The following is a 19950-nucleotide window of genomic DNA, read 5'->3' on the forward strand; positions in this document are numbered from 1 at the left end:
GATCTGGGGACGTCTCTGGAGACACATTGGCCCTATGTGTGCCCTGAGATAGCTGGCCCTGCCAAGCCTTGGAGTTAGCCTACTTCCTCTGTAGGAAGAAGGGTCAGGCCTTTTGGTGAGAGTCACCCCTCCCTTCTCTCTCTCTCTCTCTCTCTCTCTCTCTGCCTTTGTCTTGTTCTGTTTCTTTACTATAAAGATTGTTCCTATCCATACCGAATGCTGTAAGGTAGACTCAGGGCATGATGATGGGCCCTGGGTAGCAAAGCAGTTTCTACAGCTCCGTGAGGTCATTCTTAACCCCGGTCCATCACAGAGTATAGTTGGAGTGGCGGTAGGAGTCCCCTGTGTTTCACCGTGACAGCGGTGGTGCCATCCCTGCCACCTAGGAGCTTGCACCTGAGGTGAAAATCAGAAAGGGACTCCTGCAGAGTCCCCTGCCGCACACACTGTGGTGGCTGCTGTGGATATAGGAAGGATGGTATAGAATCAAAGTCCTGCACTGCCATTCTCTAGAGTCCCTGTCAAGTTCATTTATCTTGTAGACCAGGCTGGACTCGAACTCGCAGAGATCCACTGCCTCTGCTTCCCGAGTGCTGGGATTAAAGGCTTGTGCCATCACTGTTTGGCTTTCTGGTGGGTTTTTTTTAGATTTATTTATTTTTGTTTTATGTGTATGAGTGTTTTGCCTGCATGTATGCCATGGACATGATGCCTGGTGCCCATAGAGGTTAGAAGAGGGCACTGGAGTCTCCAGAGTTGGAGTTACAGACAATTGTTAGCAGCCATGTGGGTGCTGGAAATCAAATTCAGGTCTTCTAGAAGAGCAGCCTATGCTCTTAATTACTGAGCCTTCTCTTCACCACCCTTCCTTCCTTCCTTCCTTCCTTCCTTCCTTCCTTCCTTCCTTCCTTCCTTCCTTCCTTCCTTCCTTTTTTCACTGTGTAGCTCTGGCTGACCTGGAACTAGGTAGACCAGGCAGGTCTTGAAGTCACAAATTTTCCTGTCTTTATTTTTTCCTCTTTTAAGTTTTTATTTTATGATTGTAGATCCCATGTTATAACTGTTGCTCAGTCTTCCCTGGAGAAACCAGTAGCTTTGGCAGTGTTGCTGGGCCTTCCCTAAAATGCCGGCCACTTGTTCACTGACCCTGTTCATGTGTCCACGCCTGCGCACAGTGCTATCTGTCTCAGCAACGACACACAGAACGTGGCATGTGCAAGGCATGAGGCCTAGGGTGGAGCTCTCAGGGTAGCTAGCTCTTTAAGCCTGAGGGTTACACCCCAGCTTTGCGTGTCCCTTGGCTCTATTGGCTTGGGATAGGTGCACTGTGATTAGACCAAGAAAACCTACAGCTGAGCTGTAGGAGCTGGGTTGTTGGATGGGGTTGCCCTTGGATTTCCTCTTCCCTCACCCCAGGAATGGCCCTCACAGAAAGGGACAGAAATTGTGGCAGACTGTATACATTGTATTACGTAAGCTTAAGGAAATATATAGAGGGTGGGGGGTTCAGAGCCTGGATGGAGGCTCACTCTGGGGATGCACTGGACTGGGAACATACATGGAGCCCCACTCTGGACATTTACTAGTCTGGGATACAGATGGAATCAACTCTGGCCATGCACTGGGATGGTGCCTGAACCTAACTTAATTTTGTTCCCTGTTTGTCAATTATTTTTATCATGTTTGTTCTTCATAGTGTTTCCTGTCACCCAGCTTGTGTAGCAGCACTGGGACAGTCTGATGCCCAGTTCTGTCTCTCTTTGCCTCCTGTTTAATGTGTGGTGGCCCTGGTTGAAGTACTTAGCTTGCTGCACTTGCTTTTCAGTGCCCAGGAAGGGCATTGTAGTGGAGGGGACCAGGCTCATGACAAAACTCCAAACATCAAACCCATGGCACCTGAGCATATTAAACACATGCACATACATCACATAGACACACACATGTATAAGGAAGAGACAGGACAGGTGTCTAGAGCAGCAAGACTTCTGAATGATGGGTCTAAGCCGAGGGGTGAGGGAGCATCAAGTTGGGAAAGGGTGTATCAAGTTGGGAAAGGGTGTATCATGTTAGACCTCAGAAATGCTAACGGGCATCCTGGCTGCCAGGCAGCTGTCCTCACTAATTAGAGAGGAATTGCAGGGCTGGCTGCAACCACAGTTACCCACATGTTCTGTATTTTAATAGGACATATATTTTAATAAGATATTTAACCCAAGACGCAAAGGCAGAAACTGCAAATCAAGAGGTAACTGAAACAGGCTGTCTGGAAAGAGGACCTGCAGGTGCTCCGGGAAAGGCTTTTGACTGATAGCTGAGAAGGTCTCCCAAGGGCATGGCCACGTGGAGACTGGACACAGGCTGTGGGGCAAGCGATGGGAAGAGAGGCAGCTGGGTCCATATGGCCGGTCCCCCTCACTTCTGGAAAGTGCCTCTAGCCCTCACTGTGTCGCTGACTGTTTACTCTCTTAAATACAACTGCAAATTACAGCCCTTCGTGGAAGAGGGGTGTGTTCTAAATACCCAACTCTGTGTTCTTCCCTGTTGGTGTTTGTGGAGTGCAGGTGTGTCCTAGGTACCATGTGACAGGGCTCAGGGGGACAAGACCTCCTTCCTGACTCAAGCAGGAGAGACCTGGTATGCGGGGCTGGGGAGAACCCAGGGCAAAGTAGTGTGGGGTCTGAAGGGGTATCTGGGAGGCCAGAAGTCAGGGGGAGCCCCTGAGAAAGACAGCATGCAGTTGTTGGCATTGGAGGTGGCCCATGAGGAGTGGACAGGATTTCCAGGAGGTAGGAAAGGGTGCAGGGTGCCGCTAACCTAGAGAGCGCCAGCAAGGGGATGGAGGTGGGAAGAGCGCAGAATGCACCTCAGAGCCTGGGTTGACTGCAGTGTGGATTTCACCTGGGGAGTAGTGGAAATGAGGTTGTCAGGGTGGCCTGAGGGCACACCGCCCGCTGCCGCTGGTGTGTAGCTGGTGTTGAATGTCAGGGAAAGAAGGCCAGGTTAGGCAGTGAAAGACTTGCCTGCTTCGCCTTCTCCAGCTCACAGCGTAGCATCCCAGAGCAGGGGCAGGCAGTGTGGCTCCTGAAACTATTCTGTGCTGCTTTCCTTCTAGCAGTTCAATTAAACAGAGCCCAGACAGTCTGTGCCTTTGAGGGGCAGCAGGGGTTCACTCCAGGCAACTTTCTGCTGATTGGTTTTTATTTGGACTTTTGGAGCAAGGTCCAACAGTTCATGCTGGCCTGGTACTTGTGGCAATCCTCCTGCTTTAGACTCCCTAGTGCTGGGATTATAGGTATGAGCCACCATACCCAATTCTGATTGGTAATTTATCTGAATTAATCAGCAGTCTCGGAGTTGGAGAGATGACTCAGTGGTTAAGAGTAGTTGCTACTGTTGTGGAGTACCTGGGTTTGGTTTCCAAAACCCACATGGCAATCATCCCAGTTCCAGGGGATCCGACACCCTCTTCTGGTCTCCTTGGGCACCTACATAAATACATGTAGGCAAAGCACTCATATACATTAAAAAAATCCATTTATGGTAGTGTTAATCCCAGCAGTTGGAAGGAAGAGACAGGAGGATCTCTCTAACTTCAAGACCAGCCTGGTTTACATAGTGAGTTCCAGGACAGCCAGGGTCACATAGAGAGATCATGTTCTTAAAAAAGCAAAACAAAACAAAAAAATCTTTAAAAAAAGTAGCTGGGCGATGGTGGCGCACACACCTGTAATCCCAGCACTCGGGAGGCAGAGGCAGGTGGATCTCTGTGAGTTTGAGGCCAGTCTGGTCTATAAAGCAAGTTCCAGGACATCCAGAGCTGTTACACAGAGAAACCCTACCCCATAAAAAAAAAAGAAAAGAAAAGAAAAAGAAAAAGAAAAAAGAAACAAAGAAAACCCCAGTAAGTACAAGCAAACAAACCCCCCCCCCCCCAAGTAACTCTCTTTTGGTTTTAGGTTTTATTTATTGTAAAGAGAAAGAGTCTTGGTGTTGTGGTCCCCCTGCCCCGACCCTGGCTTAGCCGGCAAGCTAACGGAGATGGGTGGTGGTTCAGGCATGGCAGGATCCAGATTCAAATTCGTTTTCTTTTTTGGGTTTGGTTTTATTGCTAGGCTATACTTCCGGGTTGGCTTTGTTGCAGGCTGGAGATTTATAGTCTGCATATATATATATATATATATATATATATATATATATATATATATATATATATATATATAAAGAACAGCATCAATGGATGTCCTAGAGACAGTTCAGATGGGGCTTAGTGGGGTACATCCCTACCCTTGATCTTTGACTAGATGAATAGGAGTCAGGGTTTTGTTTTTGTGACCGGTCCTGGCTCTGCTTGGGTGAGAACAAAGGAAGGACCGCCTGGAGAAGTTGGTGTGTGTTGGCAGTGGGCAGGCAGGAACCTCAGCAGTGGCTCTGTCGCCTGGCCAGGTGGGCAAACCCCACAGTGGCTCTGTCTCCTGGCCTGGTGGGCTAGTTGGTCTCGATCTTGATTTGCCCTTGCGTGTCTGGCTGGGAGCTCAACTGCGGGTCTCTGCCTGATGTAGGGCATCATGGCTGTGCTGGCGAGGCTTCTTTCACTGGTAGGCACAGCAGCTTGGGGTCCCTAGTCTTCTGCGGTAAGCTCTCCGGGACTTCTCTTCTTGAGCCCGTCCTGAACACAGGTGTCAGACATGTGACTGTCTTGCACCCTGGCTGAGGGAGCAGGTCAGCCCTGCACTGGCCCCTCAGCTCTAGGACTGGGCAGTGCTTCTCATCCTCTTCTGCTAATGCATCATGGGACCCAGAGCGTGCTTTTGATCCCAGGGACCCGACTGAGAATGGCGCTGTCTCTTTGTGATCCACTCCCCTGTTTGAGGACCAGGCCCAGCAGCAGTTTCAGAGGTTGAGAGGTAGAGACCCTTGGATAACAAAAATACAAAACTGCAGAAGGGCAGGGCGGGCAGCCTGGAGCCTCACTGAAACTTAGGGAGGTCAGATACATAATAATCCAGAATGGCTACAGCACTCAGTCTGTGGCCCTCAGTTTTCCTTGCTGTGAGATGGAGAGAGGACTGTTGGATACTTTCTACTTGTTCTTGAGTGGGATTGCTGCTGCAAACAAAACTTTTATTCAGCTAGTCTACTCTGAGGATGTAAAGAATTGAAAGCAGGCCTCAAATAGTTACTCATTAGAACAGGCTGGTGTGGAAGCAACACACGTGTCCTCCATCAGTGGATGGGTGAGCAACACACGTGTCCTTCATCAGTGGATGGATGAGCAGGGTGTGGTAGATCCATACAGTGGAATACTATTCTGCTATAAACAGAATGGAATTGTCTTGTAGCATGGAGGAAATCAAGACATTATGGGAAGTGAAATGAGCCAAACGCAGAGAGACAGGTCCCTGTGGTTGCATTTTTGCCTTACTTTGTTCTGGTTGCTGTAACAAGCTATTAGAAACTTGGTGTTTAAGCCGCAGACATTTATGTCTTACCTTCTAAGGGCTGAGAATTGAATATTGTCAAGGCCCTGTTAGTTGTGGTACCTGCTGAAGGCCACTTCTTTACCCAAGGTGCCTTTGCCTTCTCCCCCTTTTCAAAAAACATTCTATGTGTATGAGTGTTTTGCCTGCTTCTATGTCTGCACCACATATATGCCTAGTGCTCATAGAAGCCAGAAGAGGGTGTCAGATCCCCTGGAACTGGAGTTACAGATGCTCCGAGCCACCAGTGGGTCCTGGGATCAAATCCAGGCCCTTTGTAAGAGCAGCCAGTGCTGATAACCAGCTAACCACTGAGCCATCTCTCCTGTCCTGATGGCCATCTTTTTTACTACCTTTCTACTCATAGAGGAAGATACAGGGAGATTCTGTGGGACCACCTTTATCACGGAATAGATCCCACTCATGACAATTCTGCCCTACTAACTTAATCACCCACTGAGACCCTCACTTTGTCGGGGAAGTAGGAACTCATATGAATTTGGGGGTACATAACTGTTTAGTCTACAGCATGCTCATACTTGGACTACGCAAGCTCAGAGCCAGGAGGTAGGATATAGATGATCAGGGCCTAGTGTGGGACACATTATTGGTTAGTGGATATAGAGTTTTTAGTAGGGGCTATGGAAAGTTCTAGAAATGGATAGCAGCAATGGTTTCATCACAGTGTAATTTCATACTTTAAAGTGTTTGAAATAGTGAAAACAAAGATTCTCAAGCAGACGCCATTCAGACCCTAAATGTAGGAAGCAAATGAGAGGATCTCTGTTTCTAGTTGAGATGTGGTGGGCACAGTGGCCTTAGCCTGGCCTCTAAGAACTGAGGTGTGTTTGAAGCCCGTGTACCTTGAGGATCCCCAAGGAAGTCACAGTCTTCTCAAACGCTCCATCTAGTGAAGTTAAAAGCTCCCTAACAGCCCCATCTTACATCCTCCTTATGGTAAGGTGAGCCACGTCCAGGGAGAAGTCCAGGAAGCCTTGGGCCATTTTGTGTGAGCCACCTTTTCATCCAGGCATTGCCTGCTGCGGCTGCCCATGAACAGAGCTGTGTGGGACTCTGCTGTTCCCAGAGGCTTGCCATGGCTGATGAGGATGTGGAGGCCAGAGTCTGGGCCACCTGAGTGAAGGTTTGGGTTTGGTGACAGTGGGGTGTCTTCTGTGACCTACTGGTCCTCCCTGCATTGGCAGCACAAGTGCTGATGGCCTGAGCTGCCCGCAGTGTGGGTTTCAGTGCCGACCTGACCTCTGCAAGGCTCAGAACCTTTCTCTAAATTCATTCGGGGCTGCTTCCTGCCAACCTGAGGCTGGCATTATTAGTTCTTAATTGTAATATATTTTAAAATCCACGTTGCTTGCAGATAGTTTAGAAAACCCAGAAAACATGTAACTCATGCAGAGACTCAGCAGCGATCACTGTTCATCAATATTATGTTTTTTTCCCCCTGTCTGTCCTCCCGGCCTCTGTAGAGTCACATCTGCATAAATTTTTACTCATTTCTCCAATTATAACCAAATTGGGATTTCCCTTCCTCTACAGTGCACTAATCAGGCCTCTTGAGAGCCAGAAAGCCTCATTAGCCAAACAGAGCAGGTTGTCGGCAGGCATTCCCATGTGCTGAAGGACTCGGCTTCAGGCACAGCTGGCTCCAGGGCCATCTGCATCGTCCCTCCCCGTCTTTTGACTTGGTGTCTGTCTGTGGATTGGCTTTATCCTCCTGGGTCATCTGTTCCTGTGACATTGGATCCACAGTTGTAGTTCACCGTGGGCAAAACATTTTGGATTCTTGACCTCTGCAGAGGAATGAAAGCTACTTTCAACAGCTCCAGCTAGACAAATTCTAAAGAGGAAGTTGCGATTGGACAAGAGTCTATGTTTATCCCTGGGCCAGCACAGGAAGGGTGCTTGCTCTGGGAGCCAGAGTGTGGATCATGTAGTGGTTAAGAGTCCTTTCAGAGGGACAGAGGGGATGGCTCAACAGCTTGGGGATCTGAGTTCAGTTCCCAGAACTGGCGTAAAAAACTAGACATGGTGGTACATGCTGGTAATCTCAGCGCTGGGAGTAGAGACTGGGGTTTATTGGCCAGACAGTCTAGCCTAATTATTGAGCTACAATCCAATGAGATACCCTGTCTCAAAGGGCAGCTCCTGAGGGTGATAGCTGAGGTTGTCCTCTGACCTCTATGTGCATGTGAATTGTAAACACGTATGCACACACTCACACAACACACACACACACCAGAAGGTGAAAACATGTGTATTCCCTTTGACACAATGAACTGCCTTGAGAGTGTCTCAGAATGTGGCATGGCTAGCTCATCGACTGGGATTGTCTTGAGTATTATTTGAGGTAGTAGAATACTGGAAACAGCAGATGCCTGTCTGGAGGGAACTGATCACACTGGTTATTTCACATGCATGCCACAGACGACTCCTGCACTTGAAGAATGCAGAAGTGGTTTGGATGATGACCAAAGGGTTCCCAAGACACTTTACACAATGAAAGTGAGGTGCAGAGTAGTGTGTAGCAGGTGCATGCTTTTCTGTGGAAATAAAACGGGAGGGGGTAAACAAGACTTTGTGTTTGTGATGACTGGTACAGGTAGCCCTCTGCATCAGGGTCTGTCCTCATGGAGTCTACCAAACTTGATGGGAACTGTTTGAAAAGAAATTGTTCTTGTACTGAATAGTCACAGACCGTTTTTCTTTTCACCTTTCTCTAAGTGACACAGTGTGACACTATTTTCATAGCATTGCCTTTTAGCCATTAAGAGTCATTGAGAGACGATTTAGAGTTTGGGGAAGAATTACATAGGTTTTACAGAGGGAAGTATTGGTTGGGGTGATTCTGGGAATACCCTAAATTCCCTCCAGAATTACCCCCCACAGCTACAGAAGGGTCACTCTCTGTAGTATTTGCATAAAGAAACTTCAAATGGATGTGTAAAAATCATTTCAGGGGACAACAGGAACTGAATAGATTGGAACAAAAGATAAAGCAAAGTAGGGGCTGGAGAGATGGTTCAGTGGCTCGAGCACTGGCTGTCCTTCCACAGGACCTGGGTTTGATTCCCAGCACCCACATGGTGGCTCACAACTGCCTGTGATTCCAGTTCCAGTACTCTCTTTGGGCTTTTATGGGTATTAGGCATTCATGTGGTACACAGTCATATATACATGTAAAATAATAATAAAAAAGATAAGACAGTGAATTTTCTAAAATTTTTGGGTTTTGAACCATGTAGTGTATTAGCTATTCACATATCAACAGACCAACTTCCTTTCAGGATGGTGGGTAGGCAGTTCTGGAATTAGACATTAGTGATGCCTGGCTGTGCAGCACCACGATCAATTAAAAAGATATTCTCATTTAACATTTAAGAATTTATTTTTACTTTTGAGAGTATAATTACATAATTTCTCTCTTCCTTTTCCTCCCTCTACCTTCCCATATACCCCTCCCTGCTGTCTTTCAAATTCATGGCCTCACTTTTCATTAATTGTTAGTACATGAGTATGTGAATATATATAGACATATAACCCTAAATATAACCTGACCAGCTTATGTCATATTACTTGTGTGTACATGTTTTCAGGGCTGAACCTCTGGCATTAGACTACCAGTTGGTGTGCTCTTCCATGGGGATGGATTGGTCCCACTCTCAGCGTTCCGTACTTGCCTATAGTTCTTTGTTCAGGGTTGAGGCCTTGTGAGCTGTTCCCCTTCCATGTTAGTCTTTCTGTCTTTCTTCCATGTTAGCCAGTTTGTCCTTCCATGTTAGCCTGTCTGTCTTTCTTCCATGTTAGCCAGTCTGTCCTTCCATGTCAGCCTGTCTGTCAGTGTCCTCCTTGTTCAGGTCCTGTTTCAGCAGCCATGTTGATGAGACTTGATGGTTGTGGCTTCTGAGTTTCCTAGGAGATACAATCTCACCGTAAAGCCCCTATTTGTTACTCTGCCTTTTGCAATCTTTCCAGGCCTTCTTCTTCAATGTTCACTAAGTCTTAGGTGTGGGAGTTTTGTAAATGTATCCATTGGGACCGGGCCACAGCATTCTTTTTTTTGTTTGTTTGTATTTTGGGACAGGGTTTCCAAATCCCAGTCCCAGTTGGCCTGGAACTCACTCTGCAGCCCAGACTTGCCTTGAACTCAGAGATCTTCCTGCTTCTGCCTTGCAAGTGTGCCACCACCACCCGGCTGCCGCAGTATTTGTCATGGCAATGAGTATATTTTAAAATGGCTGAGATGGATTATGCTATGACTATCTTATATTTATTTTTATTACACCTGTGTGTATGTTTGTATGTGTACGTGTGTGTATCTGTGTATACACACAAGGTTATAAAGCCATCCCTGCTGACCAGGCACAACCAACCGTGCACTGCTCTGGCTCATTCCTTCCCTTCCCTGCCTTCTGCAATGCACCTGGTTTTGGCCTGGTCTCCAAGCCCTTATAGTGAAGGCTTCAACTGCGCCCTGGTCCTCCTTGACTTGATACTGAAAGCTAGTGTATGATGAGACCCCAGAGGGAATGAGACAGATTGCTCCATTCCTGGTACTCATAGTTCAACCCAGAAGGCAGGCACTTAACTGGTCATTACAAGGGCTGGGGGGTGGGGACAGCAGCAGGAGAGAGCACCTGGGTCTAGAATAGACACCCCTGTTTGACCTCTCAAGGAAGGGCCATTGCACCAGAGATCCAGAGGTGAACAGGACATAGGTAGACAAGATCTGGAGAATGGTGACTCTGGGAAGGAGAGAAAGATGGGCTGCCGACTGATGTGTCAGTGCGAATGGCCAGCTGGAGAAATCAGTAGCCATTCAGCCTGGCTAGGTGAGGCGAGCAGGCAGAAGGTGGGGTGGGGGAAGGGCAGGGGAGTGAAGCAGGATGGGGGCATTGAGCGGGTCAGGGTTGAGCCTTAACTCTAAGGCTGGGGGGAGCCATTGGCACGGCAGGGGGGGAACCAATCGACCTCATTTTTACTTTTGTCCCTTTGATCTTTTGATATAGGGTTTTGCTAAGGAGCTTAGGTTAGCCTTGAATTCAACATGTGGCCCAGGTAGGTCTTGAACTCAAAACCCTCCTCCCTCAGCTTCTTGAGCGCTGGGATGCCAGGCAAGCATTCACTCTCTATCCTGATAGAGTTCGCGCCACCTACAGTGTGCCATTTTAAATGTCTGTTGATAAACCTTACCGTGGCATTGTTTATTCTAGAATCTGGATGCTTTCAACTATCTCCTCCCTCCTCCAGAGCTCATCATCCAAACACCAATTCTCCCCCTACCAGGCACTCCCCATCCCTCCTCCTGCCCTGGCAGAACCTCTCTGCTTCCTGACTCAATGGCTTTGCCAGGTCTGGGCATCTCATAGTAAATGTAATCATGTGATTTGTGGTCTTCTGTGGTCGGCTTCTTTCACTTAGCATAACATTTTTGCGGTTCACCATGCCATGACCTATACTGCTACTATCTATCCTGGTAAAAGCTGAATAAGCCGTTGTGTGACCATACCACATTCTGTTTATTCGTCTACCCATGCGTGCACCTTCGGGTTGTTCCCACTTTTTAGCCACTGTTTATAGTGTTGCTATGAGCATTCATGTGCATGTTTTTTGTTTGAACACCTGTTTTCAATTCTTTTGGCGTGGAGCTTCTGGGTCACATGGCAACTCTGTGTTTAACTTTGGAGGAGCTGGCAAACTGGTTTCCAAAGAGGATGTTCCATTTCATATTCCTTCAACCTTGTACGCACTCCTGTTTATCTACACGTCCTTGCCAACACTTGTTATTTTCTGTTTTCATTTTTTTTTTGTTTTACGTTGTGACCATCCTATAGGCGTATCATCAGCGTTTCCTTTGGAGAAGATCACTGTGTCTGTCCTTCCTGGAGAATGGATTGGGAGAATGGTTGGGGCCCACGGGTTGGAGATAGTTAGGATATGAGTCCTGTTGCCTGGGTGACAGGTGATGACGTGACAGAAGTAATAGGTAGAGAAGTGGGAGCAGTCTAGGAGGTGGTGAGGCCCCAGTGACATCCAAGGCTCAAGCATGGCCACTTTGCCATGTCCCCAGAGGGTCGTCCACTGCTGGAACACAGTGGGTGCTTTATTCCATGGAACAATTGCTAGATTTGTTCTAGGAGGAGGAATGTGGATGTTGATGATTTTGTGCCTAGACTGTGGGCACCTCTCACACTTTTCAATAGTGCCCTTGGTCTCGGAGCGGAGGGCCTAGGAGAGGTCTTTGGCAGCCTATCTTTGGTGGGAGGCTTCAGGGTGACCTTTGGACTGGATGTTCAAAAGATATAAGGACTACCCTTTCTTTCTTTTTTATGTGCATAGGTGTTTTGTCTGCATGCATGTCTGTGTACCACGTGTGTGTGCCTGGTGCCCGAGGAGGCCAGATGAGGATTCCTGGGACTGTAGTTACAGATGGTTGTGAGCTGCTGTGTGGGTGATGGGAATGGAACCCAGCCCCTCTGGAAGAGCAACCAGTGCTCCTAACCACTGAACCATCTCTCCAGCCCATTCTTCTTCTTCCCTTTTTTATAGGTGTGAACCGGGCTCTTGTGTGTGTGTTAGGAAGATGCCCTACCGCTGTCCAACCTCCATTCTGTCTGCGTTTCCAGGTCCCTCAACCCCTGAAGGGACATGTGAGCAGGGCCAGGGACTGGAGACATGGCCTTTTGGGCAGTCCGATGATGGGCATCTTCCCGGATCGTCCGTCTATTCCCCCTCTTTCCACCACGCCCACACCTCTCCTTTCTGTCCTCTGTTCAGATTTTCTGCTTCTTCTCTCACCTGTGTTTGTAAATCTCCAAGAAAAACACATTTTTATGAATCTTATTTGTCTCTCCCATCTGTAGCTCAGAGCAAGATAAAGATGTTTCGCTTCAGTGCTAGATTCAGAGCTTTGGGCAGTAGCCGGCCCTGTTCCTGCTGTCTGCCGGTAAAGTGGCATACACTCCAGGAGGCTGCATGTGGCTGGGGTCCTTGCCACCCTGGCATCTGATCCTCTGATAGGGGGTGATAGCCATTTACATTTTCTCCTTCATCACCCTCTGGTCCAGGAAGAGCACAAGAGGTTGGAGACTTCAGCCAGTCTCTGGGACACAGAAAGAACTGGAAAGGATGTTGTGGTCACCCCGTGGCCTTGGTGGACAGTGGGATCTTATCATGCAGCCTCTGCTTAACTCCTCTCCCCAGGGAGAAGTGAGACCTTTGCTGGGCCAATCAATCAGGAATTGACTTTTCAACAGTGTTGAGGTGTGTGTGTCTGTAGGTCTGAGGAACACGGGATGCCATTTCTGGAAGCTTCTAGTGTGAAATGCAAATAAAAACTTCTTTCTTTGGCACAAGTATAATGTAGTGTGAGTATGCACTAGGGCCCTGAGTGTAGTGTATGCAAGTGTGCACTAAGGGTCCTGAGTGTAGTGTGTGTAAGTGTGCACTAAGGGCCCTGAGTGTAGTGTGTGTAAGTGTGCACTAAGGGCCCTGAGTGTAGTGTGTGTAAGTGTACACTAAGGGCCCTGAGTGTAGTGTATGTGAGTGTACACTAAGGTCCCTGAGTGTAGTGTATGTGAGTGTGCACTAAGGGGACTGAGTGTAGTGTTTGTGAGTGTGCACTAAGGGCCCTCAGTGTAGTGTATGTAAGTTTGCACTAAGGGCCCTCAGTGTAGTGTATGTAAGTGTGCACTAAGGGCCCTGAGTGTAGTGTGTGCACGTGTACACTAGGGCTCTGAGTGTAGTGTGTGTACATGTACACTAGGGCACTGAGTGTAGTATGTGTAACTGTGCGCTAGGGCCCTGAGTGTAGTATGTGTACGTGTACACTAGGGCACTGAGTGTAGTGTGTGTAACTGTGCGCCAGGGCACTGAGTATAATGTCTTGCCGTGGGTTGGGAGAACAGGAAGAGGGGGCAAAGAGAACACAGAGCTTAGGGTTGCGTGGTCCTTTTGTCCGCTCTATCCTTTCTCCCTTCAGCTCCTTCCTTCCTTCCATCAGCATATGCAGGTGGTTCAGGCCAAGCCTTTTAGAGCTCTGGATTTATGGTGCAGTTCCTCCACTGACTAGGTGCACTCCTTTATCTAGCATTCAGCCTCTGCCGTTCCTAGGTCAGCTCCTCCCTAGATGAGAGGAAACTTCATGCTTCATGCTTCATTCATTCATTCAGCCTCCCAGAGCTGTTTGGCAGAGATGACCATAGTAAACACATAAACACAGTCACTGCAAATTGTTATGGCTTCAACCCTCCATATTCACAGGGACCACATTCCTGAATTCACTTAACCGTAGATTCAAAGTATTTGAAAACGCAGGCACACACACTGCACGCATGCATGCACAGACTTACTGAGTATGTGCAGAATTTTCTTCCCATATTCCTTAAACAGAATAACAACTCCATACATTTGCCTTTGTTCAGCATTATAGGTAGAAATGTCTTAAGTGGATGGGAGGGGGCTGGAGAGATGGCTCAGGGCACTCATTTGACAGATCATGACTGTAACACTAATTTCAGGGTATCTGTTGCCCTCTTCTGCCATCCACACATATCAGGCATATATATGGTTCTTAGACACGCAGGCAAAATACCCGTACACATAAAATAGTAAAAATTTAAAAAGGTGAGTGACAGGATGTACCTGGGTTACATGAAAATGAGCAAATAGGCTTTTTTTTTTTTTTTTTTGAGGGTTTGTGGTGTAGGAATGAACCCTGGAAGCCGCCAGAAGTTGGTGAGGCAGTCCCTGCTCTGAGTGCCCACAGCCTGGTATGTAAATAGACCCAATTCTGGAGGGCTCCGCCCAGAAGGCTTCATACCTTCCCCTGGGGCACTCATTCAGGAGCTCTTCTTTCCACAAATAGTCTCCAGATGTTCCGAGGAGCCAGGTGATTTGTGGGTGCACGCCAGAGGCCAGCAGAACTGAGGCCATGTGCCCCTCTGAGTCCTGCAGCTGTGACCAGCTCCTCTAGTGGGAAGAGGCTCCGTGATTCCCTCCTGTGCCTGCACTGTGTTCTTGATTAAGGGATTAAGTTATGCCTGTTTGCTTGGATAACTTTTTGGCTGGCCTTGGAGTGGTCTCTTCCTGTCGTCATTTGGTCTTGCAAACTGGGGCACAGAGTGGATCTGAGAGGGGGAGACAGAGGCCCTGGGCAGGGATCCTTCATTCTCACTGGCTCCTGCTGCCTGCTGAGTCTGCTTTCAGTGCCCCTGGGGGAGAAGAACCCTGCCTCTAGGGCAGACCCTTCAACCTTATTGACATTGATGTATCATCTTGTTACTTAAGTGACCAGGACAGCTAGAAATGATTCAGCAGGAAGGCCCCACATGGCAGTCTTCTTCTCAGCCCTTATTCCCTGCGGCAGGCGCTGGAGCTGCTCTCTGGGGCCTGACACTGTCCTATGACGTGTCACTTCAGAAAAACAGAAAGCAGATGTGGCAGGACCCCTACCCTCGCCTGGGCCACTTTATTAGATGCCCCTTGATTCTCTGAAAAAAAAAATTACCCTTATGAGTATGTATTTATGTTTACAACAGAATGTGAAGGTAGATGGGGGTTGGCAAGATGGTTTAGCAGGTAACGATGGCTGCGTGTTTGTGTTCAGGCACCCGCATGATGAATAGGAAGAACTGACTCTCATAAGGTGTCCTTTCGCTCCTGTGTGCACCATGGCACATGCATGCCTCCTCTACAATAAATAAATGAAAAAAAATTAAAAGAAAATGTAAAGCTCAGAAATAGGATGATAGCCACCAGGGTCTTACCCTGTGAGGCAAATAATGCTCTACCTCAGTGTTTTCAACCTTCCTAATGCTGTGTGACCTTTTAATACAGTTCCTCATGTTGTGGTGACTCTCAGCCATAAAATTATTTTTGTTGCTACTTCATAACTATTAATTTTGGTACCATTATGAATTGTAATGTAACTATATGATATATGACCCTGGATTGTTTGACCCCCATGTTGAGAATTATTTTTCTGCTACAAGCTACATTCTCTGCCCTTGTGATTTTGAGACAAGTCTCACTAAGACGCTCAGTCTGGACTCAAACTCACAGTCTTCCAGACGTTGTCTCCTAGCTGAAGTGCAGGAGTTATAAAAAGACTTGATAGGCATTTAACAGATGAAAAAGTACCATTCTTAGGCTGTTGAACTGGCTCAACTGTTAAGAGCACTTGTTGCTCTTGTAGAGGACACAGGTTTCATTTCCAGCACCCAAATGGCAGCTCACAACTTTTGTAGGCACCAGGCACCCACCTACTGCTCACACATCCCTGCAGGCAAGACACTCATAAACATAATAATAAAGCAATTAAAACATATTCTCTTAAAACAAGATGTTGGACATGGTGGTGCATGTCTCTTTAATTTATCCCAGCTCACTGGAGGCCAAGGCAGATCTCTGTGTGTTCCAGGCCAGCTTAGTCTATATAGTAAGATCCAGTCTTGAAAAAAGGAATTAAAAAAAGAAAGATGAAAAAGGTGATTCTCATCCCAGCTGCTTTGGACATCAGGTGTGTCTAGGAAGGTGTCCCCAAGGCGTTGACCTATCGTTTTCCCAACAGAGGGGTTAATGTATGACCCCAGAGCTGCAGCAGACCAGGGTAGAGGGGAGTCCACCAAAACCCATCTTCTACTGCCCTTTCAAGTCCCAGATCTGCCGCCTATTTACTGTGCTAGTTAAGACTCTGCAAGCTTTGGTTTCTTCTGTAAAATGGGAGACTCATTTTCTGTCTGTGCCATAGACTGTTGAAAAGATCAAATGAAATAGTATACTCAAAGCATTTAACACAGTGGTAGGTAAATGTTAGTTGATGGGGGATAAGGAAGGTACTCCTGTTATCTCTGCAGTTAGCTATGGAGAGGAGGAAGCTAAGGAGGGATGTAAGGTTAATAACAGTCCACATTGTCAGGGAAGTGGGTGAACTCTGCTTCATACTGTTGAGCCTGGCTGAGGTAGTGGTGGTGGGCAGCCATTTACAGGGGAGGCTAGATTCAGCTTAGTTCCCTAGCTGTCAGATCTGGGGGCTTCTTGTTTACTCATTCCCAGTTCATTCATTACCAGACATCATGCTGGGCACAGACAGTGGGTGGGATCCCCATGGCAGACCAGCTGAAGGGCAAGGGAAGGACCTCTAGTGTGGCTTTTTGCTTGTCATCCTGAGTCTTGCTTATCCAGTAGTGGTCTAGTCTGCCAAGTCTTTTCCTTAGTCCTCCAGCCACAGACTATGGCAAGATCTTCCGGCAAGGCCTGCGAGCTTTCATTGTTCCTTCCCTGGAAAGGAAGAGGGCAGCCCTGGAAGAAGCAGAGCTTTGTTGTTTCTGGTTTGGCTCGTGGGTGGTGGCTCTGAGCGTGTTTTTAAGCTGAGGTGGCCGTCCTGGTCACTATGAGTTAAGTTTTCAGTGCTTGGTTGCTTGGCCATGGGTGGAGCCCCTCACCCTTGACATTTATCTTCCAGTGTTGTACCGTGGCCACAAGCAAAGAAAGGCGGGTGTGAGCATGGGCCTCGTGCTCTGTCTCAGGACTGGGAAAGAGCTTAGGTGCCTGCCCCTCCAATCACAGTTGAGGAATAACTTGTCCATCGACTAGACCTGACATGCTCACCATGAAGTACTGAGCCATCACCATGTGGCTGTTTTCTGGTCAGTCAGGGATTGAACCCCTAATCTAATGTCACTTGTTCAGAAGAGTTAAGATTTGGGAGATGGTTTTAGAGTGGAGTGAAGGGTTGGTGTGACTGAGACGGAGACTTCTCAGCATCCAGTGTAACCTTCTAGTACACCACGCTTTGTCTATCACACCATTCAATAGTCTGTGTTTACTTTTTATGACAGTGTAAATATGATTAACAAGCCATGGAACAAACTACAATTAAATTTCCTTTTGTGGGTAACTTTTTTATTTTTCCTAAAATTAAGGATTAATTCATGTTTCGAGGTCTCCAAAGTAACAAGGTTTTCCATGTGTCTTCCTGTATTTGTTTTATTATTGTGATTTATTCAATTATAACAGTTTTCCCCCCTTAAAAGCTTGCACCTATGTATTTTATTCTATGTTTTTTTCCCTAGCAAAAGACCTTATTTCTAGAACCTTCTATCCTTGAATTGATGGTTGCTTTTTAATGATAGCCTCCCAAGAAAGGACATAAGAAGTTTTTGGAGCTATTGTTCCAAAATAGATATCTTAGAATATCATTATTCTACTCCCATATTTGGTTGATAGCTAGCTAGTTCAATTTTATATAAAATAGAAAATTTTATATTCAAATCATTTCAAAAAGTTTGATATCCTTACATTCTAGAGTTGTCATTGCAAAGTTTGATGTCATATGTTCATATTCTTCTGCATAGATATTTATTCCCTGGAGTCATTGAATTTTTTTATCCATGTGTCCTGAGTCTTTGGGCAGATCTTGTGTCATTCATTGTCCTGGGCACCTGGACCGAGAGGCTCAGGACCCACAGCCCTGGGAAATGTTCTTGCTTTGTTTCTCTGATAATTTTATCCTGTTATGGTAGAATAATTAGTTTACTCTGTTCATATTTGGCTAGGGCACATTGAAGATGCATGCTGGTGCCAGTCTCTACTTTCTTTTCTTTTCTCATTTTCTCTTTTTTGTTTTTTGAGAAAGCATTTTTCTGTGTAGCCCTGGTCATCTTGGAACTCACTCTGTAGGCTGACCTCAAACTCAGAGATCCGCCTGCCTCTGCCTCCCTAGTGCTGGGATTCAAGGTGTGCGCTACCACCACCCAGTGACCAGTCTCTTTTCATTGTATCTGGGACCTCATCTTCCTGGCTCAGGTATTGGAGGTGGCTGGGATGCTCCACAGGGGACATATGTTAGAGTCTTTGACTCTGGGTCAGTTCCCAGGTTCTCATCCTCGTGGTAACTGCTGAGCCTGAAATGTCCAAGATCGTTTCTTCTTGTGCTAGGGACTAGGGTGTTTGGAACATCTGGGAACTGTCCGTGTGTCTCTCTCCATACGATCTGTCTGTCCGCGTGGAGTGACACAGCAGAGAAGTCTCACCGGTGGGTCAGCCCTTATGAGCTGGCTTGCTTTTCCTAGAGTAAATGTTCCTTGAGATCAAGGTGGAAGCTTTGAGAATTCTCGTGACTCAGCCCTGGAAGTTAAGTAATGGTATTTCAGTTCTTCTGTCTTGGCCAGAATCGAATAGCTAGGACAATTTAAACAAAGGTCACCCAAGGGCATCATTACCAAGGGACATGCCTCACCAGGAGATCAATTCGGGCGACTGTTCTCAGGCCTTTAAAAAAAGTATTATTACCTCTCTCTCTGGAACTCATTAGTCAAATATTAATTAGGTCCTCTGGTATTTTTATTTTCCCTCCCTTATCCCCCCTCCCCCCGTATATGCTAGGGCTAGGCAAATTCTCTACTACTACACTACAATTATTTTACTAATTCCTAAGACCCCTTTTCTTGTACGCTGACCATCCTATTTTTATAACACTTTCCCCATGTGTCACGGTTACAAACTCTTGTCTCACCTCTCTGAGGCTATTAATTCCTGGTGGTTTTTGAAGGTCCCCTGCTTCCCCCATTGCTCGTTTTCTTAAGGTTCCTCTTGTTTATTTTGACACCATGTTAGAGATTTGGTCAGGTCATCCTTGGCCTTCTCTCTGTGTCCAAGAGTGATATACTAGGAAGCGAAGCTTAGTAGGGGAAGTTGGCTTGCTGCTTCTGGGCTTCATGCAAAGTGATGGGGTGATAGCGGTGGTTAGCAAGCTGATCTCGCCCTTAAAGGAACCCAGATGCTACTTTTTCCTAATGATATTTCACTTTCCCATGGTGGTAGAGATTGGGGAACCTCATCAGGCTAATGGGGAAGTGACTGGGGGTGGGCCTCCAAAGACTTAGCCTTTCTTGTAGCTCTCAGTCTCTCTCCCCCTCACCTTTTGGTTCTACATCTCGGGTGCAGGGTCTGGTACCTTTCCGGGTTCCTCTGGGGTGAAGCATGCTCTTCTCAGTTGCATCTTTCTCAATGACATGGGTAGCCCCCATCTTGCATTCATTGGCCATCTTCTGAGCACCCTTTCTTTCATAGACCATCATAGGCCAGGCTTCCTTGTCCATTACATTTGTTTTAGCAATTCAGACCTTCTCACTGATGTTTTCCGGGGGTTTGGAAGAAGGGAGATAAATACATGTGGTCAGTCTGACATGTCCATCACAGACGTCTGAGCTGAAGCTATCTCTGCTTCTATTTCCTAACGGAAGTGAAGGAACATACTTATCACTATTCACAAACGATATTTCATTATGATAAATGTCATACACTCAAACTGCGTGAATCATAAAACGAACACTCACACCCTTGCCATCCAGGTTAAGAAATGCTCGTCAGCTAGGGAAAATGCTGATATCCTGTGCCCTTGTGACTTTGTGCTTTTGTGTTTGAGTCTGAGGCTGTCTGTGACCTTGTGAGCTGG

General features: G+C 47.0%; 1 protein-coding gene across 7 annotated transcripts in view; it reads left to right on the forward strand.

Moving 5' to 3' along the window:
* Rap1gap2 (RAP1 GTPase activating protein 2) overlaps nucleotides 1–19950 on the forward strand; it is a 212232-nt gene that overhangs the window by 82195 nt on the left and 110087 nt on the right. The window lies entirely within an intron of this gene.

The sequence above is a fragment of the Myodes glareolus genome, chromosome 9, assembly GCF_982192425.1.
Source record: "Myodes glareolus chromosome 9, mMyoGla1.1, whole genome shotgun sequence".
NCBI classification, from domain to species: domain Eukaryota; kingdom Metazoa; phylum Chordata; class Mammalia; order Rodentia; family Cricetidae; genus Myodes; species Myodes glareolus.